General features: G+C 35.3%; 1 protein-coding gene across 1 annotated transcript in view; it reads right to left on the bottom strand.

The window, feature by feature from the left end:
• Positions 1-10,437, bottom strand: part of LOC105282964 (monocarboxylate transporter 4) — a 76,238-nt gene extending 65,801 nt beyond the window's left edge. The window contains exon 1 of the mRNA XM_026975134.1: positions 9,886-10,437. The gene's annotated coding sequence lies outside the window, so the exon portion shown is untranslated. The remainder of the gene's footprint in view (positions 1-9,885) is intronic.
• Positions 10,438-11,054: the final 617 nt, after the last annotated feature.

The following is an 11,054-nucleotide window of genomic DNA, read 5'->3' as shown; positions in this document are numbered from 1 at the left end:
TTTATATTGCCTAGAGTTCTCTGCCATTGAAAATACCGTAAACTCAGAAATGAAAAAGTTCTAGCCGTTAGAAATTTTTTCTTTTCCGAGAAGTTCTGAGTTGTTGATATCTATATTCTTTATATTGCCTAGAGTTCTCTGCTATTGAAAATACCGTAAACTCAGAAATGAAAAAGTTCTAGCCGTTAGAAATTTTTTCTTTTCCGAGAAGTTCTGAGTTGATGATATCATTATTTTTTATATTGCCTAGAGTTCTCTGCTATTGAAAATACCGTACATTCAGAAATGAAAAAGTTCTAGCACTTAGAAATTTTTTCTTTTCCGAGAAGTTCTGAGTTGATGATATCATTTTTTTTTATATTGCCTAGAGTTCTCTGCTATTGAAAATACCGTAAATTCAGAAATGAAAAAGTTCTAGCCGTTAAAAATTTTTTCTTTTCCGAGAAGTTCTGAGTTGTTGATATCTATATTTTTTATATTGCCTAGAGTTCTCTGCTATTAAAAATATCGTACATTCAGAAATGAAAAAGTTCTAGCCCTTAGAAATTTTTTCTTTTCCGAGAAGTTCTGAGTTGATGATATCATTATTTTTTATATTGCCTAGAGTTCTCTGCCATTGAAAATACCGTAAACTCAGAAATGAAAAAGTTCTAGCCGTTAGAAATTTTTTCTTTTCCGAGAAGTTCTGAGTTGATGATATTATTTTTTATATTGCCTAGAGTTCTCTGCTATTGAAAATACCGTAAACTCAGAAATGAAAAAGTTCTAGCCGTTAGAAATTTTTTCTTTTCCGAGAAGTTCTGAGTTGATGATATCATTATTTTTTATATTGCCTAGAGTTCTCTGCTATTGAAAATACCGTAAACTCAGAAATGAAAAAGTTCTAGCCGTTAGAAATTTTTTCTTTTCCGAGAAGTTCTGAGTTGATGATATTATTTTTTATATTGCCTAGAGTTCTCTGCTATTGAAAATACCGTAAACTCAGAAATGAAAAAGTTCTAGCCGTTAGAAATTTTTTCTTTTCCGAGAAGTTCTGAGTTGTTGATATCTATATTTTTTATATTGCCTAGAGTTCTCTGCTATTGAAAATACCGTAAACTCAGAAATGAAAAAGTTCTAGTCGTTAGAAATTTTTTCTTTTCCGAGAAGTTCTGAGTTGATGATATCATTATTTTTTATATTGCCTAGAGTTCTCTGCCATTGAAAATACCGTAAACTCAGAAATGAAAAAGTTCTAGCCGTTAGAAATTTTTTCTTTTCCGAGAAGTTCTGAGTTGTTGATATCTATATTTTTTATATTGCCTAGAGTTCTCTGCTATTGAAAATACCGTAAATTCAGAAATGAAAAAATTCTAGCCGTTAGAAATTTTTTCTTTTCCGAGAAGTTCTGAGTTGTTGATATCTATATTTTTTATATTGCCTAGAATTCTCTGCTATTAAAAATACCGTACATTCAGAAATGAAAAAGTTCTAGCACTTAGAAATTTTTTCTTTTCCGAGAAGTTCTGAGTTGATGATATCATTATTTTTTATATTGCCTAGAATTCTCTGCTATTAAAAATACCGTACATTCAGAAATGAAAAAGTTCTAGCACTTAGAAATTTTTTCTTTTCCGAGAAGTTCTGAGTTGATGATATCATTATTTTTTATATTGCCTAGAGTTCTCTGCTATTGAAAATACCGTAAATTCAGAAATGAAAAAGTTCTAGCCGTTAAAAATTTTTTCTTTTCCGAGAAGTTCTGAGTTGTTGATATCTATATTTTTTATATTGCCTAGAGTTCTCTGCTATTGAAAATACCGTAAACTCAGAAATGAAAAAGTTCTAGCACTTAGAAATTTTAGCCTTCAGTGACCTTGAATGATTTTGACCCGTAGATCAATGTGCGCATCTTCAAACGCTTTACTAGATGGTACGTAAAAAACATATACCATTTAAAAAAACGAAGTTGACCTTCATATGACCTCTACGCGTCTACCTAATAAAAAATTATTTAGAACAAATTATGTATCCCTCGAAACCATGCAAGTTTGGTCTGACACATTTTTTTCTATCATCAATAACAGCCGAGGTATAACAGCGATATTCAGGTGGCCTGTTTAGGTGCCTCACCCTGTATAGACAAAGATGTCGACGTAGTCAAACAGGATTGCTACAAAAGATTGAATAACGAGATGAGAACTATACAATCTACGAAAACAAGCATAAGCTTACTTGATATTTAATGGTAATATGATGCTGAAAGGACTCCTGAGACTCGAAATAAATTCCAAGTATTCTGATAAAAAATGGAATGCAATGAAAGAATAAATGGAATAGAATAAAAAGGAACGTCTCGTCGAATAATATTTTTCTATAAAGCGAGATTGATTTTAAATATTTACATATAAAAATACGCCACGTATAGTACTTCAAGTAATAAAATAATTAATCTAAACAAATCTTTAACACCAAAATAATATTAACATATGTAATAGAGCAGAGTAGTAGGAACGTTCGCGCAAAAGGCAATTACGTATAATATACTCATGTTAGCAGCGAAGGCACAAGTAACATATCGTTTTGATTTTTATCTCAGCAGGGGACTCGTTTTCGCACGATTTAATACTTTCGGCAGTAAGTGGTGTGAATATATACGTACATTCACGAAAGATTCATGCGTATGTAACAATTCGCGAGTATGTCGGATATATATGGACCCAAGGGACAATAGCGTTTCCACCCTCAATATTGTCACCGGAAAAACGGAATCCTGGTAATATAGCTGCGGACCGGTGGTACTGCATACTGTATCTCCGTTTCCTCCAGCCGGCCCATTAACGAGTGCTTCCGAGTGATACCACACCGAAATACTAATGCATCAATATTCCGAACTGAACATATACGAGTACGTTATCAGGCATTAACTACTTATTTACAATTATGATCAATGAAAATATTTACAGTGAATAATATTTTACGCACATAAATATATAAATAAATTGTATAAAATGTTCTAACGCCTCGAATATGTGTATATGAATCTCTTTGCAAATATTACTCTGTGTAAGATCAAATTTAAAGTTACATGATCGTATCGTTGTAAAAAATTACTTACAATTACAATATAACATTAAAATCATTGCCTGATGATTCGTAATACTCCATTATTGATTCCGCAAGTTTTCTTTAAAGGAAAAGTCAAAAAGAAGGATCACTGGAAGAGTACATTAGTCCTACTAACTCTCGAGCTCGGAAGCTTTATTACTTCCGTCATAATTGTTTGAAACTTCATTTCTTTTCTGTTTTCAGAGTCATCACTATCCTTCGCCGGTACTCGCGGTACGGATCATGTAAGCCGACTCGTGCGCCATGTAACCCGTTGCATCTAACTAAAATCGATTGCAACAGCATCGTGCTCGCGGTGCATCGTTTCATTAACCCAATATCAGGAGTCGGCGAATAAAAAGGATCGGCCGGCTCCGGTAGAAACGCCGGCGCCGCGTGCGCGCGCTTGTAATGGTAATTTATGGCAGTAACTAATTGCCTTTACCCCTCCTCTCGTGAATATCTCCCCGAGACGATATTTCAATGGCTAAGTTCCTGGTCTGCCACGGGCTAAGGATCGTCGCACGTTTTTCGCGCGTGTACGAGACGCGGTCGCCCTCGCTTTTCCTCGGCCGACAAGAAGTCGACCTTTCGCTGCCAGCCAGAAATGAATCACCGGCGGCGGTGACGGAAATTTATTCGGTGGTACATGGACCGGCCGGATGTAGCGAGATTCCTAGACGATACGGATGCTGTGGCGACTTCGCCGCTCTGTGATGGCAGAATCAAGTTAACACATTCGACGAAATGTAAAGAGATGTTGAAAAATGCAGTCTCTTTCCCTTTCTTTTCCTCTCTCTTTCTCTCTCTTTCTCTGATGAACCGTACAGTGCACTTTAGTCAGCAGAATCTACGAATTTCAAAATGTCGGCATGTATCCTGTCAATTTATTCGTTCCGTAGACTCTCTCTCTGTCTCTCACTCTGCTCAAAATTTCTCTCTTTTTCTTTACAATTTTTTAATTAATTTAAAGTAAATTTTTATGTCTAATCATCCCGCGCAGCTTTTGAGTCATTAATCATTCAGAATTAAAGTGGTTTTGTAATCTACGTTCTTGAGTAGTTTACAAATAAGAAAAGTTCGTCCTACAGTTAATTTTAAGCGTAATGGTAATTTACCGTGCACAACTTTGCAAGCAAAAGTTCAATTTGATTGTGAAAGAGAATAGATGACGGCTAAACATTTTCAATAAGAAAAGATGCCATCCTTATATATATATGAAGCGTGGATAATATAATAATAAATCTTTGGTTACCCTCGTATACGACAGTGCACGGTGAGAAGCGAAACCGCAAACCGGCTTGGTCGCATATATCATTCAAATATGACGTTAGTTGTAAATGTGTTGATCCTTCCTGACCGCGCCTGTGTAAAGTTTAACAATTACGTTTCAATGCAATTGTCTTTCTTGACTAATATGAGAACCTAAAGACTGATTCATCCGATAGGTAAGCTGACAATAGGTGCAGCGAGAATTATGTCACTTAGTTTGAAAGGGTTAAACGTGCCAAGATCCCACCGCATGATATGCATATTACCTAGTGAAACCCATTTATAATCACGATCTAACAAACAAGACAGTTCATATACAGCAGCAGGATGCTTAGCTCTGTTATGTGCATTCATTAATAAAATACCTCTGAATTTCAACGCCTGTTGAAAATTTATCTACGCAAATTTAGGCATGTAAAATAGCCAATCTACTTAAACGCAGTTAATTTAAGGAAAATAGTAGATTATTTTCGAGTTAGACTTAATAACACATCGCTACGCAATTTTGCAAGTTCATTGAGTACAATCTCAAGCAAATGCGCAGAATTGATTTGATCGAATCTTACGCTTTGCATTCGTGCGAAAAAAGGGAGACACCGACCAATAATTCACCGTATTCATTGTATGTACTCTATCGGTTGGCACGGTTCCCATAAATGAATAAGAACGAAAATACGTTGCATGCGAACGCCGCCTGTGAAACACGCGATAGAATAAAAGTTCAATCGTTTTTCCATACCCAATGAATTTCCTGTTCAAAGTTGGAGCTTACTTTGTACTCAGCACCAAAGGATTTACTTGGTGGCGAAGTATATTTTTATTTCCTCGTGTAATGGTGGCAATTTTCTAGAATATATTTATTATTTATCCATTCTTGTAATATAGTAAACATAATATAAATTTATTCATAGAAATGGTTATAGCGATAATTATACTGAGAATATAAAGAGTAAATTAACATAGATATTTTTTATTAATCTTAAACGATCTTTCCTAGAAAAATATTTTATTTATATCAAATTTATCAAAAAAGTGTTCACATATTAAATTTAAGAATTAATAAAAATGATAAATAAAATATTTAATTTTCTAATTTCATCAAAAACTTTCATTTTTCTTCTCAGAATAGTGCATAAATGTCATGTAAAGAAAATTGCAGAATTGCTTTATATATAAATAAAACCAATAATCATACGGTGAGAATATAGGCCAATGTAAAATAATTCATTGCGTTTTTTTAAATAACGTGGTACGGGATCATATTCTCGATTATGTGCCCGGATATTGAAGCGGTGAATAAGAGAGAAACCATTTAACTAAATAAGAAAGAAACCATTTAACTAAAATAGCTTTTAACGGAATTGAAGAAATACGGAACCCAATAAGACGGAAAGTCGTGCAAAATTCAAACGCACTATTCTCGGATAAAAGGCAGCATTAAATTCTGTGTTACCTGTTTTGTCACCAGTAATCAATGATCATAAACAACAATAGCGATTACTTGGTTGATAAATAATTTCTTTCTACTGAAATAATAAAATTTAACATAATTGTACTATACTACAGTATTAAACAAAATTTTTTAGAATGTTTATAAAATCGAACAGCTATATTTGCGAGAACTAAATACAACAGTTATCTGCAACAGGAACATAGAGACTGTATGTTTTCTCGGCCTAAATATGCTCTTCTGCGTGAAAGGGGTAACACTACGACAGTTTTAAGTCAGAAAATTTTGGCCATAAAGCGCTTGTTTATTTATAGCACGATAGCAGAGCATGGAAGAGGTGCATTGTTTAACACAGTCGATTAAGCACAATACATCGTTGGATCATCCCTTAATGAATCGATTCGGTGGGTTGCTACGTGCAAGACAGAACATCGTGGTTTATGATGTCCGTTGTTCAAACTAGCGATCGTGTCAAACGATAAATTCATTAGTCGTTATTTCGATAAATAACAGCATTTATATTAATTATTTCGATTACTAATGATATTATTTGCTTATTTATAACACTTTCTTATAAGTGACATAACATTCTCCGGATATGGGATAAATTTTTCTTCTCACGGCTAAAAATGTAATTATTTTCAACAAACATAGTTATATTTGGAAATGCAAAAAAAGAATTGATAATATTTGGCTGCAACAACAACAACACACAATTGATTTCCAGTTTAATGCATACACCTTCCATTTGTTATTTTACCTTTGATTATGTTCATGGAGTCTGCCTCGCGTAGAACATAAAACTCGGTCAACCATTTAACAGTCGTGCGACGAGAAAAAAATTGCGAGGTGATAAAATATACGAGCCGTAAAGTGCCGTTGCAAAATTCTTGCGGGCTGCTCCGTTGCGCGTGAACATTCAGTGAAAAATGTGCAATGAGATTAATAATTGATATCGGCAGTTTTTATTACGTGCATATTTTCAGAAAAAGAAAACACCACTGCGGCTCATTTTTGTAAAGATTTGTTAACACGGATCTTATTAATAAAAGAAGTATTGTTGTATATCGCTATCACAGCATGTAACATTTGTAACATACGTATTGAGTCAGTTAACCAAATAATTCATCAACCAAGTAATTACCATCATGTCCATGATTATTTTCTATGATGTAGACATTATCAACGTAATTGCCTGTATTGTACGTAAATTGATTTACAAAATTGAAAATCAACTACTGACCGTACTGACACAATTATTATCTTGTAATAATAATTTTATTACAATAAATAAATATTTAAATTTATATGTTATATATATATATATATATATATCTTAACAGAGCTAAGTATTTTAATTTAAACAGATATTGAAATAAAGGAGATATTGTATTTTAATTTATAAAAAATAATTTAAAAAATTAATTGCCAGAATTTGTTTAAATATAAATATCGTGCATATAAAATAATATAAAATACACAAAATTATATGTACCTTCTAATGGTTAATTATTAGATATTGCCTACATACGTAATATGTAGCCAAAATAAAATTATAGGCAATGAAAAGAGATGTAATTTTGTAAAACAGCTCGTTTCACAATGTTCAGACGCACAGATTTAGATCGAACGAGATTAAAATCGATTAAATTAGCAAATCAATGCAGCTTCGAACGTCTCGCCGGAACATCTCAATATTATACCGTCATTCCTGCCACTCGTGTCAGGAAGGTTGAAAGGGTGAAGGTTACGGTTAACCGTGAACTATGAGTTACGGTTGTCAGGTAGCGAGGAAGGAATTCACTATATCAGCCCGGTGAAATATGCGTATGGAGATGCAGACAGTGTTCACTAATTCATGCGGCCGTAACCGTCGCTCCGCATTTTGCATTCCATGAAAATGTATTTGTCTGTAGGTAGTGCGCGCGGGGCGCACTTGCAAGTATTTGCCGTATGCGTGCACGTACGCAGGTGGCTGAGTACAGGGGGTGAGCACGCGACCGCTACGTGTACGTTTAGCTGAGATTTCGCGTATGGCAGCATCGGCTTTTCAGCCAATCCCACGCGATCAAACGCCGTCGCGCTTTATCGAGCTTCCGCCAATCCGCGGGATGCACGCGCAAATTGATTATGCACACAAATCGCTGTGATACGCGTGGAGAAGAAGAATTTTCGAGGAGAAAATCCTCGTCTGATGTGCCAGCGTTCGTGGCCCGTTGCTTTTTCGCTTTTCGCGGGGTAAGAGCTCATTGATCAATGTTCGGTAGAAAAGGTCCAGCACAAAAGTAATTACTATGAGTTACGTGCATCGGAATTCTCGATGCCGTTCGGAAATTTAACAAATGTATGTGCCTCGGAGGAATGAAGGGTAGAAAAATCGATGTGAAAATTGCCCAACGTTTCTACATCTTCAAACTTCTTGGGATGATATTTTATGTAATTTGGCAATGTACGATTTTTTAAGTTACGGAATCCAAAACACAGTATTAGTTATATGATACACTGGCTAACTAAAACGCTGCTATATGTACTGATTTATATTAATAAAAAAATTAAATGCTTTAATTTTATTTTAAATTTAATTAAAAAATTTAATTTGTTTTAAATTTCAAGTTTTCTGTGGCAAAACGCACGATGAATGATCGTAAATTATCAATCCATCTATCTCTAAACTTATATAAAAATTCTTTTAAAAATGAATGTTTTTAAAATAGAATTCCAATGTTTCAATAAATTAAATTAATAAAGCTTCTGTTCTTTCAACGCATTTGCTTCCAAATTTAATGAAATTGAAAATAAAAAAAAGGTTCTATTCATTTATAGTTAATTTTATATATTCATATTCATATTCATTCATATTTAATTTTTCATAAAATATCATAGGGTTAATTGAAAGACAATACAATTGCGCTGTTATTGAAATAAGTGCTTCATATTGTTACTCAAATATAAACTCGGGAAGCGCGCGACGCTCTTTTCCGCTTTAAAAATCATTCGATAAGAAACAAGAGCGCGCGCGCATGATCAAACAATACTTTATAATGGAAGAACGTATCACTTTCCGCAATGGTAATCGATAAACGTATATAGCTTAATAAAAATTTTAGAGATTACCGAAATTGACGAATTAATAAAAACCTGTCAAATTATCACACTCCGCTAATTGAAGAATTCGATTCAAAAATTATTTTAAATGCTGCGTCTTTTATTGTTATTATGATTGTTCATAAATAATCAACTTTCCGAAAATATAGTAAAAAATAGTTTCGTTTTGCGTCTACAAAATAATTAATTGTAGACTTACAATGTGACCTAAACAACCGATTAATAATTACCAAGCGAAAGAGCAATTAGCGTAAAATCCATGTAATTAAACAAACTTCGATAAAATTATTCAAGAGTATTAATTTCATTTTAAATATGTTAAGGTGATATTACCGCAGACACGCATACATAAAAAAGAAATTAGCAATTTTTATGCCGCACATAATTTATCACGCGAGTTATGTCATTTTTCGCGATATTATTATTATATCCATATAATTTAAAATAATGTGCGAACTACGAAAAACATATAAAAGCGCAAGTAACTGAAATTATCATATAACTAGTAATTGATTAATAATAACCTATTCATTTCATGCTTATGTATTACGCTATAAAGTGTGATTAACATTAGATTAAATAAATTAAATGCGTGAAACATATTGCCTAGGCAGTAATTATGAAAATCATTTCTTGTAAATTCCTGCATTATTGTAACTCAAAAGTATCTAATTTAGGCTGAAAATTGTTAATGCAAACTCGCATTAATGATGCGTGCCAGGTGATAAAGTCATTTAATGACTTTTTGCGAATTTGTTGTTTTCAAATTTGGCATTATCTGAATTTGAAGCAAAAAAAACATCTTACTAGGCAAATTACCGCGGGGAACATCTCTTTCTTTTTTTCTCTCTCTCACCTTTCTCTTTCGACCTTGTACGAGATCAATCTTTCTGTCGCGCGCAAATCAACACGCTCCGGTGGTTTCTAGGTACGAGAAGTGGACGCGGAATTAGCATAAAACAAGTTCTTACCTTCATCGAGAAAATCCTTCCCTCGTATCTGCGCTCTCAATGATCCCGATTCCAGTCGATTCACTGATCACGTCGAATCTGCATTCCCCCAGGAATTCCTTGACCTTGACTCCAAGAATTGACCCTCGGACGCGCAAACGAGGACGACCACGTTTTTCGCGCAAGGCGGCCGCGAATGCTCGCCGGTCGCGCGCGACACAGTGGCGAGAGCCCGATTGGTCGTTCCCGGCTTAGTGCGTACGCGCGTCTGCTGATGTGCGAGGATCCGGTGATGACGGCGACGACGACGGCGATGGTTGTGACGACGTACAGGTGGTTGCTTCAGAAAGTCACTCGTCCGCCTCGCACGCGGGCGATCAGAGGCGGACGCTGCACGCTTCGCAATCGACCACCGGAAAAATTGCGCGGCGGAAGTGATCTCGCGCCAACTTTTTCACGCGGCTGCTTCCGGCCGCTGTTGGCGTAACACGGCTCAATCGACTGGCCGGGGCGAGAGCCGTCGCGCGACTGAACACCTCTCTCTGCTCTCTCGCAGCATCCCCGTGCTGCCTGCTTGCCCCCGCGGTACATTCGCACCCTCTGTCGTCCCTCGGACGCGGGAGACTCTCTTTCAGCCTCCTCCTACCCATTCCTACCCTCGTATCCGTAGTGGCATCCTCCACCTCCTTCACCACTTCTCCACCTCCTCTTCCTCAGCCTCCTTTTCCTCCTCTTGCTTCTACTCTCCCTCTATTCCGCGTCACCCCGCTTCCATCTTCTTTACACGCGCCACGCCGTGTCCTGCAATTTTAGTGGATTAGTTATTTTACGGTTTAGGGATTTTCGAACATCCGAGGGTTCGGAGGTATCGGAGGGTTTTAAATATTCGTCCTTGATATCCAGAATTTCGACATTGCTAATGATCATTACTGACATGGATGCTATATACTCGCTATATGTGGTGGATATTGACATCCGAAAGCTGATATCGAGTAGAAGATATCGGTAATTCGGTACTCTCAAAGTGCTACACGAGGACGTTCAAAATTAATTTCTGGTAAACGATAATTGTATAATAATATCAATTTATAATAATATAAATTTTATAATTCTTTATAAATTATATAAATGTATAAATAATATGTAGTATTCTTTAAATAATAAAAATTAACTTATTACTATTCTAAAAC

Source organism: Ooceraea biroi, chromosome 14 (assembly GCF_003672135.1).
Source record: "Ooceraea biroi isolate clonal line C1 chromosome 14, Obir_v5.4, whole genome shotgun sequence".
NCBI lineage: Eukaryota > Metazoa > Arthropoda > Insecta > Hymenoptera > Formicidae > Ooceraea > Ooceraea biroi.
Note: the sequence above shows the minus strand (reverse complement) of the source record. Positions and strands in the feature narration are given on the sequence as shown.